Here is a 27,633-nt window from a genome sequence, read left to right on the forward strand (position 1 = left end):
TAACCATACTAAATATTTCGAACAAATGACCTTTATAAAAATCATGTTGCATTTTTTTTGAGGTCGGATGATGTTTGCAGAGGACCAAGAACAGGTTTTTAGAAAAGGAGACTCATTTATTATGATCCACTTTGTAGGCAATGAAACCAATGATTCAGTATGATTCTATTGGTTTTGAGAAAATAAATTACCATAGGTCCCAGAAGGTAAATCAATTAAGACCATCTAGTTTAAATGTCATTTTATAAGACCATATATTTGTTTACATTTTTAAAAATAATGCATTTAATTTTATTATATATGTATGTATGTATATATGTCTACACATGCATATAGAAGTATAATTTGCATTGCCAAATGTTTGACAGTTATCTTTGTTGAATATTCTCTTGTAAAATAATAAATAATATACAAATAAATATTATGAAAATAGATAAACTCTAAAAATGGCAATAAACAATAGTTGTGCATTGTTCCCTAACATTACCATGATTAATTCAGATTGTTCAGATTGTTAAAAAAAAATATTTAAAGCACGGAAATGTATGTAAATCACAGAACAACCCCATTAAAGATGGATGCTTCCATTTGTTCACAGAGGAGGCAGACTGCCATCTTATAGTCTCCCCCCACCCAAGTGAAGAAGATCCATTTGAAGTGAATTTGATGCTAGTCATCCCTGGGAAATGGGAGCTTTTGTTAACATTTAGGTTGTGGCAAGGGCACATGCCCACTCCGAGAGGAGTGTTTTGTAATTTGTTATAGTAGAAAAAGCATAATATTTGAGACAGAAAAATCTAGATTTGAATCCTTGGTCTGGTACTTATTATGCAAGTGTGACCTTAGGCAAGCCATTTCCCTGATGTGAACCTAGTCTTCTCAACTATGTGATGAAAAGGGCTGTATTAAATGATTCCAAGGTCTATTTTTAACTCTAAATTCTATGACCTCATGAGATCCTAAATCTTGGAATGCTCTCTGCAATATCTTTCCTAACTACATCATGGGAGGTCATAGCTTGTCTCATTTGATTGGTATTAGAAAAAGTCAATTGATATTACATGTTCTTTCCCCTTTTAATTTGAATGTCTTATGAAATAATACATGCTATAGTTCATTAGGTTCTCATTGATTGGGATCTTATTAGCTTCCAGAGCCTGTTCTATTGTTCTGCTGGGATGATTTCACCAGTTGTTACTCAGTGCATTGCATAATGACTAAATTATAGTCCAGAGAATGGACATCACCATATGGGGGTAATTTGTACTTGGAGAGAACAAGGAGGTTTCATCCTCTGGTCCTAGTGGGAATTTTAGCAATCTCCAAAAATCCTTCTCTTTTTTTAATTACTTACTCTCAAAAGTGTTCTTTTTTTTTAATATCCAGTTTATACAAATAGGAACTGCAAAGGGTAGCCCAGTCTTAATGTAATGACTAAAATGACCAAATAGCATGCCCAGGTTTACCCTTACTGCAGCAGTGATAATAGACCTTATACCTCTAAAGGAGGTTAGTGTCATACAAACATGCAATTTTGTAAATGAAACCTTAACATCATAGAATGAACATACAATATCAGAAAAGAAATAGACATTAAACAGTAAAATAGTAGAAAATAGAATGTCAGATCTTGGAATCAGAATACATAATGTTAGAGGTGGAAAGGAGGATACAAACAGACCTAGAATGAAAGAGCTCATTTATTCAATGCCCTCGTTTTACAGATGACAAAACAAAGTCTCGGAGAGTAAAATTACTTTCTCAAGGTCATACAACTAATCGTGTGTAGATCTGTAACCTTCTATCTGGTTTCTTGCTTCTTAATGTAGTGTTCTTTTTGCTAAGCCACAATGACTGTTTAGTCCTAAAAAGCAAAGCCTGAAGGAGGATATAACCTGAGGTTGAAATCAAAATGTTAGAGTGAGGAGAAACATCAGAGTCTAACTCTCTCCACACATCTCCACGATACTGAAGCCTAATGTGGAAAGCCAATGAGGAGTCACAGTAATCATTTTTTTTCCCATCTCAGAGCAACTTAGGAATACAGAGAGAGAAGTCTGTGGACTCAGGGAAGGAAATCCGACCAGGGGTGGATAGCTGCAATATCAGAGGTATGGAGCATTCCAATGCCAGGGACCAAGAAAGGATCAAGACAAGGGACCAAAAAGAGATCCCAGTAGAACCCTGAGCAAGTGTTTGGTCCATAAGAAGGTATAATCTGGCATTTAGGGTCGTGCACCATGTGGTGCTGAGTCATGGGTCCACAGCAGAAAAGAGTGGTAGCTTTAGGAGTCTACCAAGCATAGAACAAGTTACAAGAAGCTTATGGTAGCTATGTGGGTAGTTCTGAGTCCCATAGAAGAGTTCAGCATTCTGGAATATTGGGAAAGTCAGCTTTTTAGCTGCTTCAAATCTAAGAGCTTCCCGGTGGATTGAGTGACTCAGTCAAGCAGCAGTCTTCTGAAATTGCCAAACAGAAATAAGCCAATAGATCCAAACCTGGGTCAGGAACTTGCAGAACTGAGATATGGAAGGGCAATAAATAGACCTCTCCCATACCAAACAAATTTGTGAGCATGGAAAACTTGCAGTCGTAAAGCCAGAGCTATAAAATCAACAGAATAATGTAAAAAGACAGAAGCTCAGGACAGACATACACCCAGAAGTGTGCAGAGCCCAGAACTAACATAAGGTCCAAAGTCAAGAAGTAGCCGGGAAGAATGAACAACAACAAGAAATGGATGATAAAGAGCTATAATTGTGATAGAGGAGCTCACAACACAAGAAGACAAAAGAATAACTCAAAAACACCTTGAAGCAAAGCCTCAAAGAAAACTGGAGCTGTGACAGAAGTCTAACAAGTATTCATTAAAAAAAAAATTAAAGAAACAAAGAAGATTAAAACATATGTTAAAAAACCAATTAGGCAGTAAAGGAGAGAATAGGAAAAGAGACAAGAGCTATAGAAAAAAAGAAAAGATATGAAAGAGAATTAACTGCTTGGAAATAGAAGTACAAAACCTTACTGAAGAAATTTAGTTAAATGGAAGCTAATGCCTCTATGAGACAGAAAGACATAATAAAAACCGAATTAAAAGATTGAAAAATAGAAGAAAAAATGAACTATCTCATAAAAAAAAAGAACTTGCCTGGAAAACAAATTGAGGAGAGATAATTTACCTGAAAACTATGAACAAAAATAACAAACAAAAAATCTTAGACATTTTATTTCAAGAAACCATAAAAAAAGAACAATTATTCAGGGCAAAGTAAAAGTAGAAAGAATATACCAGTCACTTCCTGAAAGAAATTCCAAAATCAAAACCCCCAGAAATATTATAGGCATAACCTAAAACTCCTAAGTCAAGATAAAGTATTACAAACAATCAGAAAGAAAGAATTCAAGTTTAGAGGAACCACAGTCAAGATCACACAAGATTTAGCAACCACAATAATAAAAGAACAGAGAGGCTGGACAGAAGGCGAAGTAGCTAAGCTTGCAATTAAGAATAATTTACCTAGCAAAAATGAATAATCCTAAAGGGGGTAAATGAATCTTTAACAAAATAGAGAACTACAAAGCATTTCTGATGAAAAGATCAGAGCTAAGTAGAAAATTTGACACACTGCACAGGAGTCTAAAGAAGAATAAAAAAGGTAAGGGACTAAACAAATTTACACTTTTTACATTTTTATATGGAGAAATGATATATGTAGTCCTTCAGAACTTTATCAGCACCAGATATCAAAAGGGCAGTCTAATTAGACAGAGGATTTGAGTAGGATTTTGCTCCATCCAAGCTATAAATAGCCATATGAAGATCTACTCTAAATCACTCATAATTACAGAAACACAAATTAAAACATCTGTGAAGTACCATTTCACACCCATCAGATTAGCCAAGATGACAAGGAAAATAACAAATGTTGGTAGGGGAGGGGAAAAGGTGCACTAACGTACTGGTGGTGGAGCTGTGAACTAGTCTAAGCATTCTGGAAAACAACTTGGAACTATGCCCCAAGACCATAAAAAAAAATAGATATAGATATAGATATAGATAATATAGATAATATATATGTACATATATGTGTGTTTGTGTGTGTGTGTGTGTGTGTATCTTTTAATACAGCAATACCACATGAGGTTTATACCCTGAAAGAGATCAAAGAAAGAGAAAAGGACCCATATGCATGAATGTGTGTGTCTGCATGTGTGGGTGTACAGCTCTTTTTGTGGTGATTAAGAATTGGAAACTGAGGAGATACCCATCAATTGGAGAATGACTGAAAAAGTCATGGTACATGAATATTATGGAATATTATTGTACTATAAGAAATGATGAAGGGAACAGTTTCAGAGAAACTTGGAAAGATTTATGTGAACTAATGCAAAGTAAAGTGAGTGGAACCAGGAGAACAATTTATATAGTAATAGCAATATTGTAATGATAATCAACTTTTAAATATTTGGTAACTCCTATCAACACAAAGACCAACCACAGTTCCAAAGGAATCGTGATTAAACATGCTATCCATCTCTAGACAGAGAGTTGATGGACTGAGAGTGCAAATTGAATCATATCTTTTCTTTCTTTTTGTTGTTCTTTTTTTTTGGGGGGGGCATGCAAAAGTGGAAATTTGAATTGTATAATTATACATATTTCTAATAGGTTTTGTTTTTCTTGACTTTTCAATGGTTGAAGGAGAGAATTCAGAATTGAAAACAAACATAAAATGGAATTTAGAAAGTAAAGATAAAATGAAATTAGGATTAAAAAAAGATATGATCAAAGTCTATAAAACTCATAAACATGAACAAGAGAATTAATGTGCTACATTCACCATACCGTAGAAAAAAAGATCTAAGGGCCTCTAATTTGAAGCTTGAAAATGGACTTTGTAGGTACATAAAGGAAGTAGTACGAATATACTCAAGGTGTAGGGTGTGTTCAGGGAAGACTAGTACCTCTGGTGTGAGGGCTGCCAAGCCCTTTTCTTTCTTTCTTTCTTTCTTTCTTTCTTTTTTTCTTTCTTTCTTTCTTTCTTTTTTTCTTTTTTTTTTCTTTCTTTCTTTTTTTTTTTTTTTTTCTTCTTTTTTTTTTTTTTTTTTTCCTTTTTTTTCCTTTCTTCTTCTTCTTTCTTTCTTCTTTCTTTCTTTCTTTCCTTTCTTTCTTTCCTTCCTTTCCTTCCTTCCTTCCTTCCTTCTTCCTTCCTTCCTTCCTTCCTTCCTTCCTTCTTCTTTCTTTCTTTCTTTCTTCCTTCCTTCCTTCTTCCTTCTTTCTTCCTTCCTTCCTTCCTTCTTTCTTCCTTCTCTTTTTCTTTCTTTCTTTCTTTTCTTTCTTTCTTTCTTTCTTTCTTTCTTTTTTTTTTTTTTTTTTTTTTTTTCTTTTTTTTTTTTTTTTCTTTCTTTCTTTCTTTCTTTCTTTTTTTCTTTCTTTCTTTCTTTCTTTCTTTTTTGATAAATTTATTCATTTTTAGTTTTAACATTTACTTCCACAAGATTTTCAGTTCCCAATTTTTACTCCGTCTTACCCCTCCCACCCACATCATGATGGCATGCATTCTGAATACCCCTTCCCCTAGTCAGCCCTCTTTTCTATCTCTCCATCCTTTCTCTTATCCCCTTCCCCTTCTATTTTCCTGTAGGGCAGGATAGACTTCTGTACCCCATTTCCTGTTTTTCTTATTTCCCAGTTGGATGTGAAAACATTTTTTTTAAACATGTGTTTTTAAAACTTTGGGTTCCAAATTTTCTCCCTCCCTCCCCACTCACCTTCATTGAAAAAGCAAGAAACTCAATATAGGTTATACTTGTACAGTTATGCAAAACACTTCCATAGTAGACGTTGTGAAAAACTAACTCTATTTCCCTTAATCCTGTCCCCCCCATTTATTTTATTCTTTCTTTTGACCCTGTCCCTCCTCAGAAGTGTTTGCTTCTGATTACCCCCTTTCCCAATCTGTCCTCCTCTCTATCACCCCCCTGTTCTGTTATCCCTTCCCCCTCCTTTTCTGTAGGGTAAGACAGATTTTCATACCCAATTGACTGTGTATGTTATTCTGTCATTAAGCCAAATCCTATGAAAACAAGATTCACTCATTTTCTCTCACCTTCTCTCCCTTTCCCCTCCATTGTAAAAGCCTTTTCTGTTTTTTGTTGAGATAATTTATCCCGTTCTAGCTTTCCCTTTCTCCTTCTCCTAGTATAATCCTCTCTCGCCCCTTAATTTTATTCTCCAGATATGACCCCTTCATCTTCAACTCACCCTGTGCCCTCTATCTATCTATCTATCTATCTATCTATCTATCTATCATCTATCTATCTATCTATCTATCTATCTATCTATCTATCTATCTATCTATCTACCTATCTATCTATCTATCCATCCATCCATCCATCTATCTTTCTATCTATCTATCTATCTATCTATCTATCTATCTATCTATTTATCTATCTGTCTATACACATACATATAATTTTTTCACTCCAACTACCCTAATACTGACAAAGGTCTCAGGAATTATAAATATCATCTTTCCATGCTGGAATATAAACAGTTCAAACTTAATAAGCCTCTTATGATTTCTCTCTGTTTACCTCTTCTTGTTCCACTTGAGTGTTGTATTTGAAAGTCAAATTTTCTATTCAGCTCTGGTCTTTTCATCAAGAATGCCTGAAAGTGATCTATTTCACTGAATGACCATTTTTTTCCCTGAAGGATTATACTCAGTTTTGCTGGGTAGGTGATTCTTGGTTGTAATCCTATCTCCTTTGCCCTCCAGAATATTATATTCCAAGCCTTCTGGTTCCTCAATGTAGAAGCTGCTAAATCTTGTGTTATCTTGATTATGTTTCCACAATACTTGAATTGTTTCTTTCAGCATGCTTGTAATATTTTCTCCTTGACCCAGGAGCTCTGGAAATTGGCTATAATATTCTTAGGAGTTTTCCTTTGGGGATCTCTTTCAAGAGGTGATTGGTGGATTCTTTCAATTTCTATTTTGTCCTCTGGTTCTGAAATATCATTGCACTTTTCCTTGATAATTTCTTGAAAGATCATTTCCAGGATCTTTTTTTTTGATCAGGGCATTCAGACAGTCCAATAATTTTTAAATTATATCTCCTGGATCTATTTTCTAGATCAGTTGCTTTTCCAATGAGATATTTCACACTGCTTTCTAATTTTTCATTCTTTTGGTTTTGTTTTGCAGTGTCTTTATTTCTCATAAAGTCACTAGCTTCTAGCTGCTGTATTCTAATTTTTAAGGAAGTATTTTTTTCAGTAATCTTTTGGACTTCCTTTTCCATTTGGTCAATTTTGTGTTTTAGGGCATTCTTCTCCTCATTGGATTTTTGCACCTCTTTTGCCATTTGGGTCAGGCTATTTTTTAAGGTGTTATTTTCTTCAGCATTTTTGGGGGTCTCCTTTAGCAATCTCTTGACTTGTTTTTCATGATTTTCTTGCATCACTTTCAGTTTTTCCTCTACTTCTCTTACTTGCTTCTCAAAATCTCTTTTGAGCTCTTCCAAGGCCTGGGACTGAATCATATTTTTCTTGGAGAATTTGGATGTAGGAGCTTTGACTTTGTTGTGTTCTGGTTGTATGTTTTGATCTTCTTTGTCACCAAAGTAAGATAATATACTTTGACCCTTTTTGTGAGGTTTGCTCATGATCCCAGCTAATTACTTGAGTTTTAAACTCCTTGTTAAGGTAAAAGTCTGCTTCCAATGTGGAGAACATACTGTTCCAAGCTTTGGGTGTTTGTACAGCTGTTTTCAGAGATACTTCTATGGGCCTGTAAATTTTCAGTTCTTCCAAGGTGGAATGATAAGGGGCGAGATGTTTACTCCTTTCTTGGCCTGTTCTCTGGTCTATGAGTGTACACAAGCAGTCTCTTCTGTCTTGGAACTGTGCAGAGGATTTCCTGTACTCCACCAGTACAAGCTCCACCATGCCAGTACTCCTCCTCACCCCAGGATTGCCACCCAGAACTGTTACCTGGATCCAATTACGGGCAAACCAAGAGAATCTTGAACCAGCAGAGAGATCCCTGCAGTCCCCCTCTGATCAGCCATTCAATTCTCCCTCAGTCTGTGGGCCTGAAGGTCAGGAAGCAGCCGGCACCCTGGGGCCACACTCTGGACTTTTAGCTAGGATCTAGCTTCTCTCTCTCACTGTAGAAACAGACTTTTCCCAATGGCCTTCTAAGTTGTCTTTGGTGTTCATGGGTTGAGAAGTATGGAATCTGCCACAACTGCCCACAATTCAGTCCTCTGAGGCCTGCTCCAGGTTTGCTGTGGCCTGCATGTCCATGCTGAACTGTGCTCTTCTTCCAGCCTGGCATGATATACCTTTTCTGATTAACCATCCAGGTTGTCTTGGTCTGGAAATTTGTTTCACTCTGTCTTTTTGTGGGTTCTGCTGCTTTAGAGCCATTTTTTTTTATAGGTATTTGGAAGGATTTGGGGGAGTGTTCAAGCAAGTCACTGCTTTCACTCCACCATCTTGGCTCTGCCCCCGAAAATGGCTGCCAAGCCCTTTTCAGGGCCAGTTTCTACCTTTTGTGTCCTCCTAACTCACCCAACTTTCACCTGTGGCTCCAAGAAGGTATAGCATGTTCAGCAGCCAAACCCCAGTAAAATGTTTTGGCAGACTAGCTAATCCTGATTGAGGGTAATTTAGGGGTCTCAAACCCTTTGGTAAGTTAGGGGGTTGTCCACCTCAACCATATGAAGACTTCCCCTGGTGGCATGGGCAGAAGAAAATAATTTATTCCAACAGCCATGAAGACAACTGAAGCAGGCACTGTGAAATTCTTGGAGGTTGTTTATATATCAAAGACTTCCGAGATCATCCACTGTATCTTGAGCCATCACCAGTCATTTTGACTTTGCTTTGCCACTGGACTCCAATGATTTTGGAAGAGAGAGTGAGGCTGATGACTTCATGCACCTATGCCTCACTTAAATCCAATTTATATGTGGGTTAAAAGATTTCACCCATTTTTTTAAACCATTTTTATATCTGAAATTCCTGTGGCAAGAAGCAAATGATAAAGCATCAGGTGTGGATACACTGGGAGCTCTAGTTACAACCCTTCATAGACCTGGGCTGCCTTCTTACCAGAAGTAACAGTAGGAGTGAGCAGTCCCCTGGGTGTCTGAGCAATGTTTTTTTTTAAAGGACTGCACTGCTCACCTTCTAGTGTGAAGAAAGGGATAGAAAAGGTGGCCTAACAGTTGTTTGCTTCACCCATCCTACAGTCAAAATGAAAAAAAAAAATTAAGTGTTTAAAAACTTTTGCAAAAATAATTCCACTCACCATTAGTAAGTGGAATGTGTGCAAGTTGGTATACAAGACAAAATTTCATATATCTGAAGACAACCATCTCTTGTTGCGAGAGAACGCAGCAGGTATTGTATCCAAATAACAGTCATGAGTGAAACAAAGCTGGTAAATGAAGGCCAGCTTATAGAAGCTGTAACTGGATACATTTTTGTTTTCCAGACTGGTTGCAGTAAAGAGGAGTATTCCATGAATCTGGCATAAGTTTTGCAATCAAAATTGATCTAGTCAACAAGCAAAAGGAGTGAATAATTGGCTCATCATGATGCTATTGTCACTTGTGGGAAAGCACCACACCACCATCATCAATGCTTTTGCTTCCACCAAGATGAACCCTGAATAGGTCAAAGAAAAATTTTATGAAGACCTCAAGACCTTCATCATCAGTGTGCTGAAAGAAGACAAGCTTATAATTCTGGGTGACTTTAATGCAAGAGTAAGCACAGACTACCAGACATGGCAAGAAGTCCTTGGGAGGAATGGAGTCAGAAAAAGCAATATGGTCACTTCTTACTGAAGATGTGTGCATCTCATGACCTTCTCATCATGAACACTGTTTTCCATTTACCTAAATGCAATAAAATTTTGTGAATGCACCCTTGTGGCGTACATTGCCGTTTAATAGACTATGCCATTGTAAGGAGAAGAGACAGGATGTGAGAGTAAGGAAGGTAATGTGTGGTGCAAAATGCTGGACTAATCATAGACTTATCCTCTCCAGGTTAAACAGTTGCATTCAACAAAAGTGAAAGCTCCAAGACAAGGTAATTACCAAAAGACTTAATGTCAACAGATTAGAGTGCTTCTCCTACCAGGAACAGTTCATTGCTAACTTGGAGAAAAGCTGAACCAACCCATGGTTAGCAACAGTTGAGCAGAAAAGCAGTTGGCAGCTTTGAGAGATTGGGTGTATGGCACTGCATTTATTCATCTGGGTCATAACACTCACAACCATCAAGATTGGTTTGACAAAAATGATAGAGAAATTAAGAAGCTACTAAAGAAAAAATAAGGACTCTACAGTGTTTACCAACAGGATAATTCATCAGTCTCTAAGAAGGTAGCATTTAATTCCATCAGAAGTAAAGTACAAATGAAACTTAAGAGTTGTAGGATTCTGTCTCAGTAAGAAGGCAAATGAAATTCAATTTCATGCTAACAATAACTTTTATGATACGCTCAAGGTTACTTAGGGCCCAAAGACCTATGATGCATCTGAACTGCTCAGTACTGATGGTCCGCATTGTTCACTGATAAGGCCATGATCCTGGAGAGATGGGCTGGACACTGCCATAGTATTCTCAACAGACCATCATCAATCAATGCCAAAGCCACTGACTATATCCCTTAGGTTAAAGTCAATCCCTCTGCTAGCCAAACTTCCAACTGAAGAAGGAGGTTTGAATGCTATTCAGCTCCTCTCATGGTGTAGATTCTATTTCAGCTGAGATTTACAAGGCGGGGGGGGGTCATCACTCATTCAAAAGCTGACTGAAATTTTCTGGATTATGTGGAAAGAGGAATCCCTCAGGAATTCAAGGATGCCTTCATTGTCCATCTCTAAGAAGGTGAAGGAAATAGGTTTTCCTTTGACAATCACAAAGGGGTCTTTCTCTTAGTCAGTGCTAGCAACATTTTTGCTACAGCTCTCCTAAATAGGATTATTCTTCACCTGAAAGATAATCGTTTACCTTAGAGACAGCGTGGCTTCAGAAAGGTCCAAGTAATGGTCAATACGGTGTTTCCTGCCCAACAACTCCAGCAGAAATGTCAGGTACAGAACACAGGTCTGTACACATTCATAGATCTGTCCAAGGCTTTTGATACTTTCAGTCCTCAGGGCTTGTAGAGAATTGTGGCAAAATTTTGCTGCTTGGAGAGGTTACTAAGTATTGTATGTCATTTTCATGATGACATGCTTACCCGTGTTCTACATAATGGATGGTGCTCTCACATTTGCCTAATCACCAGTGGAGGAAAGGAAGGCTGTGTGCTTGCTCCTATACTTTTATAGCATGATGTTTTCAGTAATATTGTCAGACACCTTCAGTAAGGACAAAACTATATCAAGGTCAGCTATTTCACTGATGGTAAAATATTTAAATTGAAAAGGCTGCAAGCCAAAATTAAAGTGGAGGGAGAAATGGTACATGATTTTTTTTTTGGTTCCCAGATGATTGTGCATTCAACTCAGCCTCTAAAGCTGAGATGCAACAAAGTATGGATTAATTGTCAGCTGTTTGTGCTAATTTTGACCTAATAATTAACATCAAGAAAATAGGTTCTGGGGCAGCTAGGTGGTGCAGTGGATAGAGCACCAGCCCTGGATTCAGGAGGACTTGAGTTCAAATCCAGCCTCAGACACATAACACTTAACTAGCTGTGTGACCCTGTGCAAGTCACTTAACCCCATTGCCTAGCCAAAAAAAAAAAAAGAAAAGAAAATAGGTTCTACAACAGCCATCACCATACCATCCATGTATCCATATGTAGAATCATTGGCTACAGCAAATGGAGACATTTTGTATACTGTGGATAAGTTAACTTACCTTGGCGTTATACTTTCCAAGGATGTATACATAAATGATGAGATTCACTCATGCATTGCTAACTCAGTATTTGAGAGGCTCTGAAGAAAAGTGTGGGAGAGAAATAGTATTAGACTGTTACCAGACTGAAGGTGTCCAGAGCCATTGTGATGACCTCATTGTTGTATGCCTGTGAAACTTGGACAATATACTAGTGTTATGCCAGGAAGCTGAATTGTTTCCATTTGAATTGTCTTAAGAAGATTCTGAAGATCACCTGGCAAGATGAGGTACCAGACACTGAGGTCCTTTCTTGAGCCAAACTACAAAGCATTCAAACTCTACTTCAGAGAGCAATGGCGATGGGCTGGCCATATTGTTCACATGCCAAACTTATGTTTTTGCCTAAAAGACTATTTTACAGAGAAGTCACACAAGACAGGCTTTCACAAGGTGGTCAGAAGAAGCAATACAAAGATGCTCTCAAAGTCTCTCTGAAGAACTTTGGAATCAATTGCATGATACGAGAGACACTGGCAAAGGACCACCTAGCATGTGGCGTGCCTGCATGAAAGAAGGCACTGTGCTTTATGTAGTGTTGCAATAGCTCAAAAGGAACACGAGTTACACAAGTATATAGACATTTCTATTCCAAATGTTTATGTGAACTATTGGTCCTCAACCTGTGTTAGAGCCTCCCAAGCTCATATAGGTCTGATAAGCCACAGTCAGACAAACTGTACCTTGACTCCAACATAGTGATATCATTTTGGTCACCTTCAAGAATGAAGCACAATAGCCAACTCAATGACCAATAAAGTTATAAAACATGTTGCTGGAAGATACAACATAGCTTGATATATAAGTATCTTTCAAAAAAAGTTCAAATAAAATTCATAAGTGAAAGGTCTATGTGAGATTGTTAAAACAGATATTAAAATATTTAATATTTAAGGTTGTCTGAGGCTGTTATTACAAAAAGTGATCATTCCTTTTATTGTAAACCAGGCCTAACTTGGGTCAGTCCAGTGGATCAGACTTGTGGTTTGAACAAAATGAGACACTAATTGACCATGTAATATTGAACAAAAAAAGAAGTTTACTTAGCACATATAGAAAAAAATAATAATAAGTACAGATACAGCACTGGTTCAGGTTTGTTTCCATGTAATAATTTGTCTTGACAAAAGGTTGTATTAGGTCAAATAGCAATGTGGAATCTATTATTTTGAAGAGCATCAAGTTCTCTTAGCAGGGCTTTTTATGTCTTCTATGACCAGAAAGTTATATCAACTTGAATATCTATCTGTCTGATGTATTTTTCAGTTGTTAGTACTGGCCTTCCTGACTTTTAGGGAAAACTAGCCCTGCTTACATGGCAGAGACAATTGTAGATATTGCTTTAACCACATCCTTTCATGATGCATCCATTATGCCCTATCAGAGAAATTGAATAGAAGCAGAGCAATTGAGCTTGGAATCAGTAGGGGAGAAGTCATTTGAAAACAATATAATATGATATAATGTAATGTAATGTAATGTAATGTAATGTAATGTAATGTAATGTAATGTGATGTGATGTGATATGATATGATATGACGTGACATGACATGATATGACATAATATGATATGACATGATATAGTATGATATGGTAAGGTATGGTATGGTATGGTATGGTATGGTATGGTATGGTATGGTATGGTATGGTATAATATGATATAATGTAATGTAATGTAATGTAATGTAATAATATAACATAACATAATATAACATAATATAACATAATATAACATAATATAACATAATATAACACAATATAACACAATATAACACAATATAACACAATATAACATAACATAACATAACATAATATAATATAATATAATATAATATAAAATAATATAATATAATATAATATAATATAATATAATATAATATAATATAATATAATATAATATAATATAATATAATATAATATAATATAATATAATATAATATAATATAATATAATATAATATAATATAATATAATATAATATAATAAACATAATGTAATATGATATAATATGATATAATATGATATGATATGATATGATATGATATGTGATGTGATGTGATATGATAGGATATGGTATGATATGATATGATATGAATAATATAGAATATATGGATAATATGATATGATATGAATAATATAATAAAATAAGATCATATTAACATAATATAATATGAAAATAATATAAAATTTGCCTAGCATTGACAACTATCTTTACTCCATATATAAACAGGAGCAGAAGAAAATAAATAAGAGAAATAAGAATAAAAATAAGAACTTGTATATAATTGTGCAGATAGCTATTAACTACCAATCTTTACTAATTGTTATTTCTACCCAAAAGCACATGCATGTTGACTTTAGCACAATAATATTAACTTTATTTTTGTTTTCATTATCCTTTTTAATCTTCTTTGCTATGGATTTGTTACTGTTGTTTTTAAAGTATAAACTTGTAATCAACATTGTACTTTTCATGAAATGTTGTACTCTTTCCTATCTCACTTGGAGAACCAACCAAACTGATCTTCACTCTTGTTTTTCAAACATAACATTCCATCTCTGTGGATATGCAATGGATATGCCCCATGATGGGAATGCCTTCCTTCCTCACCTTGACTTCATAGCCTACTCTTCCTTCAAAATGAAGCTCAGATATCATTTTCTACATGAAGCCTCTCTTGATCCTCTCAGTTGCTAGAGTCTTCCCTCTTAAACTGCTTTGTATTTAATCACTTTCTATCTAGTCTATTTTTATTTATTATTTGTGCTTATATGTGCCTACCCATTAGAATGTAAGCTCCATGAAAGTAAGAATTTGTATTTGTATCCCTAAAGTCCAGTGCCTGGCACATAATAAGCCCTTAATAATGACTTCATTGATACATTTAATATTTACAATTTGTTTTTCATTTTGCTTCCCACACTTTTTCATTTTTAAAAATTTAATTTTTTTAAGTCTCTAAATACACCATTTCTTATAATCAATATTCCATTGTTATAATGTTCTATTGCATTCACACACCATAATTGTTCAGTTATTCTTCAATCAACCATAATTGTTCAGTTATTCTTCAATCAATGGACATCTAGTTAGTTTCCAGTTTTCAGGGGTTTTTTTTGTTGCTGTTGATACTACAGATTTTGTAGAGAGCAACAATTTTATATTGATAGGTCTGTTTTTCCCCCTTATTTTAAGAAACACCTTGGAGCATAGTACACATACAGAAACTGCTGAATCAAATATATGACTTTTTTATGAATCAGTAGATAGATAGATAGATATACACACATATATACAACACACACACACACACACACACACACACACACACACACACACACACACAATTTCTACATTGTTCTACAAAAAAAATTAGAGCAAGCCAAAACTCAGTAAGAATGATAAAACTATGATGGTTATTACAACCATATCTCCACTGGAATTTGTTTTCTTCTTTTATCTTTGTCAATGTAATGGATGTTGATAGAACCTCAATGTTGTTTTGATTTATATTTTGAATGTTTTTTTTTATGGGGTTGTTTTTAATTTGTGTTTTTTTCTTTTGAAAACTGCCTGGGCATACCTATTTAGGACTTTTCAACTGGAGAAGTGTTCTAACCCTTATACATGTGTCAGTTCATCACATATTTTGGATATTGGACTTTGACCAGGGGTTTGATATAATATTTTTGTAAAGCATATTTTTTTCTTTCTTTTTTTGTTGAAGTCTTTATTTTTAAAGTCAAATTAATCTCTTATCCTTTGCAATTTTCTCAAAATTATAACTTCTGGATAATCAATTTTCTTCCACAGTTATGAATATTACAATAATCATTTGTCCTCTAGTATTTTTTAAGTTTTTTTTAGTTTTATTTCATGTTATTACCTTGAGAATTATGACCAAACATAAACATTTAGTAAAAAACAAAAGGAAACAAAAAAAGTATGTGAAAATGAATTTCTGCTATTTACATTTTAAAATTTGTATTAAACTTAGCATGTTAATAATAAAATTGTCCTCTTTATTCCCATTTTGAATCATTTTATGTTATTTCTGTGTACTTTAAGATACTGCATTCTCTTTTTTGGTTTTCTCTTCCTTCTCCTCTTCCTTCTCCTTCTCCTCCTCTTCCTCCTTTTTTTCCATCTCTAACATTATCCAAATGCAGCCTTCCCTAGACCAACAAATCCAAAACATCAGAAAGCTCTGAATATGTATGTTTTATTTCACACCTCTAGTCCTTCATCTTTCTGTAACAAGATGGATGATATGCTGCATCACCAGTTTTCTGAAATCATGAAGGCATATTGCATTGATTGAAGATCTTATGTATTTCAGAATTGTTTCCTTTACGTTTTGGTGGTCATCTTGTATATTGGTCTGCTAGCTATGCTCATTTCACTCTACATCATTCAATATGACTCTTACCACATTTCTCTAATTCCTAATTTAATATGGTATGGTAATATTTCATTTTACTAAACGAGATTTGTTTAGTCATTCTTCAATTGATGAGTATCCATTTTATTTCCAAAAACACTGTTATAAATATTTTCATACAACTGCATCCTTTCCTTCTGTTTTTGTCCTCTTTGTGATATATGGCTGCAGTAATAGTATCCCTGGGAGTGTATAGTTTAGTGACTAGTTAGCTATAGTTCTAATTTGTTTTTCAGAATAATTGATCCAGTTCATTGCACCACTAAACGTTTTCATGTCCTTCCATATCCCCTTCAAAAATTCCCATTATCATTCTTGTCATCATTACACATTTGTAATGCTAGAATTTTAGAGCTTTTTTAATTTACATTTATCTTATTATTAGGAAGGGATTTTGTGCACTTCAATTAGTTCTTAGCTTACATTTCTTTGTTAAAAGCTATTTATTCATATAATCTGATAAGTTATCTGTTAAAGAATGGCTTCTATTCCTACGTGTGGTGTCAAATTCCTATATATCGTGGCTATCAGAACTTTATTTTTAAAATGCCAAAAAAAATTTTCCGAGCTAATTACTCCCTTCCCAATTCTAATTGCATTGATTTTGTGTCAAAAGCTTATAGATATTATATTGATTGAAATTATCTGTGTTACCAATCAATACACAAGTATTTATTCAAGGATCACTATGTACTGGTCAATGTACTAGGTGCTAAGCATAGAAAGACAAAAGAAAAAGCACTTTCTGTCCTCAAGAAGCTTAAATTCTCTCAGGAGAGATAACATGGAATAAATAAATCAGCACAAAATAGATAAAGAAGAAATATAAGGTACTTTTTGGGAAGATTTCCAATAGCTAGGGTTATGAAAATAACTTTTAGGTAGCAATTTCAGTTAGTCAGTAAACATTTATAAAGCACCTACTATGTGCCAGACACTGTGCTAAGTGCTAGAAGTAACAAAGAAAGACAAAAGACAGTCCCCGTAGTCAAGGAGTTCACCCTATAATGGAAGAGACAATACTTAAACAACCATGTACAAAGCTAAGTACTAAATTGGAAATAATCAATAGAGAAAAGGTGCCAGAATTTAGGGGAATCAGAAAATATTTCCTATAGAAGATTGAATTTTAGTTGGGACTTGGAGAAAGCCAGAGAAACCAATAGATAAGAGATAAGCAAGGGGAGCTTTTCATAGGGGACAGCCAGTGAAAAAGGCTGGAGTTAAGGAGATGGAATATATCAACTGCAAGGAACCCAGTATCATTGGATGAAAAGTATGTGGCTTAGGGTAGATGTAAAGTGTGAGAAAAGTAGGAAGGGTTTAGGTTATGAAGGGCATTGAATATCAAATAGAGAATTTTATATATGATCTTGGATGTGACAGCCATTTGTGTTTATTGAGCAGGGAGCTGACACAGTCAGTCCTACACTTCAAGAAAAAAATATAACTTTCATAGTCGAAGGAATGATGGAATGATGAAACACATTCTAGGCAAGGAGAGCAGCTAGGGCAAAGGTATAGAGATGGAAGACAGAAAGTCATGTGTGAGGACTATTAGGAAGGCTTATTCTTGGTAGGTTTGGGGTCAGAATGTAAAGAACTTAAAAAGTTAAAAAGTCGTCTTTATGCTTTATTCTAGAGACAAAAGTGAAACACTGGATGTTATTGAAGAGGAGAAGAATATGACCAGATGTGCACTTTAGGGAAATTATTTTGGGAACTGTGTGGAGGATGGATTATGGAGGGAAGAGAAGAGAATTAGGAGCCTGTTATAATATATTGTCCAGGCATGAAGTGATGAGGACTTTAACCCATTTGGTGGTGGTATGAGTAAGAAAAGGGAACAGATGTGAGAGATATTGTGGAGTCTGAAAGAGCAATATTTGGCAATTGACTGAATATGTAGAGTAAGGGAAAGTGGAGTATCAATGAAACAATTAAATCTTGAACCTGAATGACTGGGAAAGATAGTTCTGCCTTTGATAGAAATAAGGGATTTCAATAGGTTCACTTCGGAGTATGTTGAATTTTAGATGCCTATGGACATCCAGTATGAATCAGCAGTTAAAGAAATACAAATGGAGCTCAGAAGACTGGAATTAAATATATAGATTTGCCAGTCATATGCATTAAAAATATGTGATTTTGTTAGTATAGCCAGCTCCCTGTGAAAAACTTTCTTTACTCATGCATATGGAATTCTTCTCTTCAAATTGTGAGCTTACTAAGTTTCCTTATGGCAATGAGAAGTTAAATGACTTGCTAAGGTCAAACACAAAGTATGTGTCAGTGCAATGGTGAGTTTGGAGTCTGGGTGTCCATTACTCCAAAGCCAGCTCACTATTTACTACTCCATGTTGCTTCCTCAGAGTCAGCAAGAGAAGTGAACTCACTGGAGGGGGTGAATTCACCAAGTGAGAAGGTGGAGGGAACAAGGTAAAGGATGAAGACAGATTTACTCAGAATACACCTACAATTAAGAGGCATGATATTGATGATGAACCAGCAAAAGAACCTGAGGAAAAGTCTTACTTGTGGGGGGACAGTCAAGAAAAAAACAGTGTGATACTGTCAAATGCTGCAGAGAAGTCGACAAAGATGAGGACTGAGAAAAAGAGATCATTTATAGCTTTAAGGAGAGATGGTTCATTGACTGATGAGGTCAGAAGCCAGACTGCAGAGAGCTGAGAAGTGAGGGGACAGGAGGTGGAGGCAATGAATATAGGTGGTTTCTCCTGGGAGTTTAATGAAAGGCAGGAGAGATGTGGGATAAGAGCCTTGAGAGAAGGATGTTAGGCCTAGTGATAGATTTTTTTTTTACAAGGGAAACTTGGGATCATTTATAGGTATCAGAGAAAGAACCAATTGTGAAGGCAATGTACGGAATGAAGAAGCCAGCATGGAATGAGTTTGAGGGTACATATAGAAGCTTTGACCTTAGTGAAGTAAAATATCACTTCTTCATCAGATATTGTAATAAAAAAGGAGACAACAAAGAACAAAGATATTGTCAAGGAAATGTCAGGTAGAGAAGGGAAGAAGAGGGAGCTTACAGAAAACTATAATCTATAAGATTAGAATTAAGGCAGTCTATACCCATTTTCTTCCAAACTGCTCTCTCATTTTCCTAACAATTGCTAAATTACAAATATATTAGAATTTTTGATCCTGGGTTTATTCAACAGCAGACATGTATCTAATTATAGCCTCACCTATTTCACTGATCTATTTTTTCTATGTATTTTAGCTTTGATAATTACTGTTCTATAGTAATTATAACTTGACACCTAGGTTTGTAAATTCAAATTCCACTTTGATTTTTTTCACATTTCCCCTTGGTATTCTTTCATATTAATTTTGTTAATTCTATAGAATGTGTCATTGGTATTTTAAAAGTTATAATATTCTATTTGTAAAAGAATTTTGGCAGTATTTATAGCTTTATTCTATTTACTCTAGATATAAGCATTGAATATATTTTCTAATTATTTCAATTTTTATCTGTGCAAACATTTTAATAGTTCATAAGATCCTGAATTTAGTGCCAGAAAGGCTGATAATAATAGATAGCATTTGTATAGTGCTTTATGGTTTGCAAGACATTTTATATATGTTAAATTACTTGACCACTACATCTCTGTGAGGTGGATACTGTTTTTATCTTGATCATACAGATGAGGAAACTGAAGCACAGAGACATTATGTGACTTGCCCAGGGTCATATAGCAACAAAAGTCTTATTTTGTTAGGATTTGGACCAGGTCTTCCTTACTCCAAGCCCCATGCTTGATAGAATGTATCATAAACAGTAGTCATCTAGTTCAAACTCCCTATTTTAAAAATGAGAAAATGGAGGTCAATAGAGACCTGTATTAAGTATTGGAGATATAGAGAAAAGCAACAATCAGTTCCTGCTCTTAGGGCACTCAGTCAAATGGACAGACAACATGAAAACTATGTGCAAACAAGATACATATAGGATAATTTGGAGATAATCTTAAAGGGAAGGCATTAGCAAAAGATTTGAATGTGCCTTATTGGGTTAACATTCAAATATTCCATGTTTTTTCAATGGAAATTCTCTTCCAATTGTTTCTTCCTGGATTTTGTTAGTATTTTAAAGAAACGCTGCTCTGTGTGTGTGTGTGTGTGTGCACGCGCACGTGTACAGATTTTTTTTTTATTTTGCTCTCTGATTAAAACTGGATTTTTTAAGTAAACCATCAAGTCTTCTGTAGGTAGGAACAGTTATGTCTCCATTTTGTTGATAATTATAGATTTAATTTCTCTTTTCTTGTTACTATATCACATACTTCCAAGACATTTATAAAATAATAATAGGCAATAGGGACATCCTTGCTTTACCTCTGTATATGATAGAAAAGTGTATAGTGTTTCTCTATGAAAAGTTTCTAGCTCTTGATTTTATTTGCATATCTTAAATCATATTCATAAGGAGCCTTTTGATGATTTTTTTAGTATTTAAAGATAAATGAATATAATATCAAAGACTTTCTGTGTCTACTATTAAAATCTTGTGATATATAGATATGTAAATATATGTATTATATATGTAAGTACATAAATGTTTTATGCACAGACACACATAAAAATAACAAGAAAAAAAACACTTTTGGCAAGTTGCTTTATTTTCCAAGCCCCAGTTTCTACATCTGTAAAAAGGGAGAGTTTGACAATGTAAACTTCTTGATCCCTTTTAACTTTAAATCTGTAATCCTATGATCCTTGCACTAAAAGGTTTTAAAAATCCTTTCTAACTAAATCCTGCAAACCTCTCATCACTCCTTTCTTAAAACGCTAGAAAACATTCCTAGGTAAACATATTCTAGGAAGGGGGGAAAAAAAGCAGAGAGATGGAATAGAATGCAAATGCAGACTTTCAAATGTAAATTCTTTCAAAGTAACATCTTTTCGAAAAGTAAATTTATATTCTGTTGATTGGCTCTTGGTATTTGGCAAGACTGTAAATAGAATTTCTGTTAGACATGAACAGGGGGAGAATGTAAAATAAATAAAATATTAACCTAATTAAAGTGTGCCTTTTCTAGTTCTATGAATTTAGGGAAATCTTGCACAGAAGTACAAAAGAATTCCAAAATATCTGCTCCCATTCCAGGGAGTATTCACCCTTGTATTTCAGGAAGACATCATACCACTTCACTAATCTCATACCTATTGTCAAAAGTTGGCATTACCTTCAACCAGTTCTTTTCTTTCTCCTGCCATAGAAGTCACCAAGTGTTGTTGAATCTCCTTCTAACTGTCAACCATTCTTACTACTGCCACTGTAATATAAGTTCTTATTATCATCTATTTGTACAAGGTTTTTCAGCTGTACTGTCTCCCACCTCTCATCCATACTTCTTACCATGAACATGCACATCTTCCTTATTCATAGATCTGTTCATGTTAATTTTCTAAAACATCTAAAGGGGTCCCTATTATCTACTAAGTAAAGCATTCAAGGACCTCCACAATCTCACACCATCCTACCTACTCAGAATTATCTCATATGACTCTCTTTCACAAGTTCTCTGCTCCTGTCACACTTACCTATTTACTATCTCCATACATTCTCTAATCTCTGTGAGGCATACTTACTGTTATAGCCAAAGTTAATGTAATCTCTTGCAAAACATATTTTTTCATTCCCCCCAGTTAGTAATTAACTTTCCCTGTATATCTCAAATAGTTGTTCTTCTTTCATTTTTTGAAGAGGACCAATGATACCAGGGGTGATATCCTGACTTGTGCCTGAATTGAATTTAAATAAGGTCGAATTGTACAAAGTCATCAGCCTCAGTCATCAAAGTCCAGTGGCAAAACAAAAGTCAGAGTGATTGGCTATGGCCCATTATTCAGTGGATGAGCCTGGCATCTTCAGTGTCTCTAAGCACCTCACAGTGCCTGCCTCAGCCACCCTTGTGGTCATTGGTATAAATTGTTCTAATCTACCCCCAGTGTAGGAAGGGGTAGACATGCTTAGGGTAGATATCTACCTAATACACTGACAGGTTTGAAACCTGTCAGTTACACTCAACCTGGTTTAGCCTGTTTGCTAAAATGTTTTACTTGAGTGTGGCCAGTGTTCATGCTACAGATTCTTGGAGCCACAGATGAGAGTTGAGTGGAAGGTAGATACCAAAGGTGGATGAAAAAAACCCTGAAAAGAACTTGGCAAGCCCTCATACCAGAAGTGCCAATCCTCCCTGAACCCCCCCTACAGTCTTCTCAAATAGTACTTTGCAACTAGCTAATATAGACGATAGAAGGCTAAAATTGGAATGAAGAAAACTGAATTCAAATCCTGTCACAGACACTATTTGTGCGGACACTAGGCAAGTCTCTTTCTCTTAGCCTGTTTCTTCCTTTGTAAAATTGGGATAGCAATTTACCTATTCACAGTGTTATTGTGAGAGTCTTATGAGGTAACCTTACACAGGTAAAGTGCTTTGCAAACTTAACATACTACTTACATGCTATATATCATTATTATAGTGATCTTATCATGTAAGATGTAAATAATAGTATTTTATATATTTTTTTTTACCTTTACTAAAGTTACCTACTGAAAACTAATCATGGCATAAAGGCACAATATAGAGGCCTATGTTCTTGAAAGCTAAATCCATGAAGTTCATGGCAAATGATCTCAAAAACAAAAGTCCATGTCCTTACTAATATGGAAAGGCCCAGGGACAAGTTTAACTAAGCTCCTCATCAGAGTTTTGACTGCTCTGTGAAAAAATTCATTAATCCTAGCAAGACCTGAAAAGTATTGATTGAGACAAAAAGTACCATCTGCAATGGTGGAAAGAGTGCTCATGCTATTGAAAACATGGATCCATGTAACACTGAATATTCATTTTGTGTGTGTCAAATCTTCCTATTTGATTGTAATTTCCATGAACATTGTAATCATATCTTATCTAAAATTCATATCTCCTCTAGCACAGTATTCTGTACACATGTTAACATTTAATATATTTTTGTTGAAACTGTTTTGGTGCCACAATCATGCTTTTGCCTCCTCTTCAGTTATTATTCCAAAAACAAAAGTTGCTCTTCTTGTTCACCTTTTTGCCAACTAATCACAGATATTCACAGAACCATAGAAACTGAGAGTTGGAAGGGGTCCTCCAGGCTAACTAGTCGAATCCATACTTAAAATCAAAACTCTTCTGCAACACATAATGTTGTCTTTGAAGCCCTCCAATTAGTTTATCTCTTGAGGTAGCTTATTCTATTTAATTCTTTCGAAGTTCCCCTCCCACTCCACCAATGCCTTGGAATCAATGTTTAAACTGTCCTTCGGAGTTGGTTATTTTTCCAAGTTTTGCCTCTGGAGGTCAAGTACAAAGATCAGTCTGGCTGATCTACGTGCAACTGCCTCCTACAGTCTCTCTTTGTTTCATAATGATGATCAAGCAACATTATATTTTCTGCGTGAAGCCCTTTGTGATCTCTCAAAGCAATAATGCCCTTTCTCCCAAATTACCTCACATGTAACTACTTTGAATGTAGTTGTATTCATTGATTATCTATTACTGTTTATTATTTACTTATATTTATGCTGCATCTATTTATGTGTGTTTTAATATATATTTATTTATATTTAAATAGATATGTATATATTTATGCCGTATATATACGCATATGTGTATGTGTTTGTATGTAGTCTCCCCACCTCTATTAGAACATAAACTCCTTGTAAGTAGGGATTTGATGAAATAATCTTGAACTAAACGAGGTAATCTATTGAGATAAAATGTAATGAAGGCAGAACAGGAGCAAAAGAAATGAGATGTGAAAGTTTTGAAACAAATTACCTTGTTTCATTCTTTGTACTTGTATCTCTCATATTGAATTATTAAGTACTTTAACATTCACCTTTTAAAGACAAGTTAAATGTCGTCTTTTTCTAGAAAATGACCTGATGCCACCACCCCAAATAATAATGCCCTCTCCTCTCACATTTTACATAGTACTTTACTTGTGTCCCTTTTAAATGAACATTTCATAATGATATTCTTATATCTGTCGTCAATGGTATATAAATACTTATTGATTGAATGATTGATTAGACTAGGTCTAATCTCTCTTCCATAGGACAGCCTTCACATATTTAAAGACAGCAATCATGTCTCACATGAGCTGTCTTTGCTAAAGGTTAAACATCCTCATTTCCTTCATTCAATCCTCATATGATAGGAATTCAAGACTCTTCTCACTCTCATTTTGACATCTTCCTGCTCATCAATATCCTTACTAAAATGTCTTACTCAGAATTAAACACAATACTTTCAATGTCATTTGATCAAAGTATAAATATATCAGAATGAACTCCATAGTCATGAACACTATACCTATTCTATCACAGCTCATTTACTGTGCTGGCTTTTTAAATGCTGATCCCATTTTTGACTCAGATTGAGATGGCAGTTCACTAACACCCTTGCATCTACATACTCTCTCCTCACCTCCAACTTCAAAATCCATGGTTTCCTTCAGGACTCAGCTCAATCATCATCTTCTACATGATGCCTTTACTGATCTCTCTCCAACCCCCTTCAACTACTCGTTCCCTTTGTCCAAAAACTACATTTTATATATATATATATATATATATATATATATATATATATATATATATACGTATATATATGTATATATATATGTATATATATATATGTATATGTATATATATGTATATATATATACATATATATGTATATATATATATATGTATATATATATGTGTGTATATATATACATATATATATACGTATGTATATATATATGTATATATATATGTATATATATACATATATATGTATATAGATACGTATATATATACATATATATATATACATATGTATATATATATGTATCTATATACATATATATATACATACGTATATATATATATGTATATATATACACATATATATATATACATATATATATACATATATATGTATATATATATATACATATATATACATACATATATATATATATATATATATATATATATATATATATATATATATATAGTATACAAATTTATATATGTATGTGCTGTCTCTCCTATCAGAATATAAGTTCCTGGAAGATGTGGATTGTTTCATTTTTTGCTTTTTTATCACTAGAACTTATTACATTGTCAACCTCATAATAAGTATTTAATAAATATTTATTGAGTAACATTTTAATCATACCTCTTATCATTTCGCTCTTTTCTACCTTCATTATATTTTATCTCATTAGATTAAGACCAAGGTTCTAGTTTGTCCAGATCTTTGTGAACCCTACTTTTCTTCCAGTGTTAACTACTCCACCCAGTTTTGCATTATTTGCAGTGTCAGTCAATAAGTGTTTATTAAGTGCCTACTATGTGTCAGGTACTGTACTAAGCACTGGAAATATAAAAAGAAGTAAAATACAATCCACACCCTCAAGGAATTTGCAATCTAATAAGGACCTCCTAATCCAACCTGCAGATTAGATGAGTGCCATTTATGCCTTGTATTGAGAAAAAAAATGTAAAACAGTGTAGCTAGGGAAAAATGTAGGTCCCTTGAATATTTCAGTAAAAATTTCATTCCAAGGGAACATTGAACAATTCATGATTATGCCTGGAGTGGATCTCATTATACCATTCTCTAACCTGTCCAATTTTACTATTGAGTAACCTATCTCTTTCTATTTTGCTACAAAAGATTTACTAAAATCTAGTTAAACCATATCTCTATCATGGAAATTGTGAATTAGAAGAGATATCACTAATTCAGCCTATAAACAGAAACAATCTCCACTATAATATACTTTGCACAACAAGTAGTTAACCAGCCTTTACGTGAAGATGGACAAGGAGGAGAAAACCAACACTTCTTGAATCATCCCATTCCCCTTAAGGACAGTTCTAAGTTTTATGACTTCAAGATGAAATTGATCTCTTTGCAGCTTCTACCCATTTTTCCTGGTTCTGCCTTCTGGGGCCCAATGTAATAAGTCTAAGCCCTCATCCATGTACAGCCCTTCAAATACTAGAAGACACTTATCACATCCTTCCCGAGTCTTCTTTTTCTCTATGCAAAATATAACTATATCCCTTTAGCAAAACATATCCCTTCAATCAATGCTCATATGACGTCAACTCAAGGTGCAAATTGCGATCAAATCTCATTCTAATTGTTCCTCTATGAGCACTCTCACAGCTTGTCAATACTTTTCTTAAACCACGGGCCCAAGACTGAATACAATAATCTAGGGGGGGGGCTGCCAGGAGCAAAGTACAGTGAAATTATGATCTTCCTTTTCTTGGAAACTATGAAAGTAACTTTCAGAAAAGGAAATGATTAGCCTGGAATGACCTGTTACTGATGAAACCATGCTGATTCTTTGTGATCACCATTTCCTCTTGAAGACACTCACTAATCAGCTTGTGTCTCCCCTTCATTCCTCCCTCTGTAACTGGAATATTCTTCCTCCTCACTTCTATTTTTGAAATACCTTGCTTCAAAGTACAACTCAAATGCTACCTCCTTCAAGAGGCTTTTCTTAATTTCCCTATTTTTCACTGTTCTCCCCCAACAACTTTGTATCCTGACTTATCTGTGAATATTTTTTTAAGCCCACAGTAGAATGTAAAACCCTTAAAGGCAAGGTCTGTTTAATTTCTATATGTGTAACCCCAGCACCTACCACTTAATAAATGCTAATTGGTTGATTAATGGCATTATATACTATATAATTTTTGTTATACTATATGTTATATATAATTATGTGTGTGCAGTCTGTACATAGTTAATTTCATGTTCTTTGCTCATTTAGATTGTAAGTTCCTTGAGGGCTTGTGTGTGTGTGTGTGTGTGCGTGTGTGTGTGTGTGTGTGTGTGTGTGTCTGTGTGTGTTTAAATCTCCAGAGCTTATTCTAATGTCTAGCATATATCAAATGTTTAATCAAAAAAAGGCTTATTGATTGATGCATTTCACTGGCACCAGTGGAGGTTGTAACTATATTTTCAAAAATATAAGGGTTTTTTGTTATAATTATGTAATAATGTGGTATGGTTAATTGGCAACTGCCAATTAAGATTACACCTCATTTTCTTCTTTATTTCTTCTAAACTAAAGCTACATCTGCTACATGTACTTCTGTATGTATTCTAAGCTAATAGGCGTATGATAGAGTTATCCCACCCTGCCCAAGCCACATTATATCTTGGA

Source organism: Phascolarctos cinereus, unplaced genomic scaffold (assembly GCF_003287225.1).
Source record: "Phascolarctos cinereus isolate Bilbo 61053 unplaced genomic scaffold, phaCin_HiC Scaffold_2;HRSCAF=192, whole genome shotgun sequence".
Lineage (NCBI taxonomy): Eukaryota > Metazoa > Chordata > Mammalia > Diprotodontia > Phascolarctidae > Phascolarctos > Phascolarctos cinereus.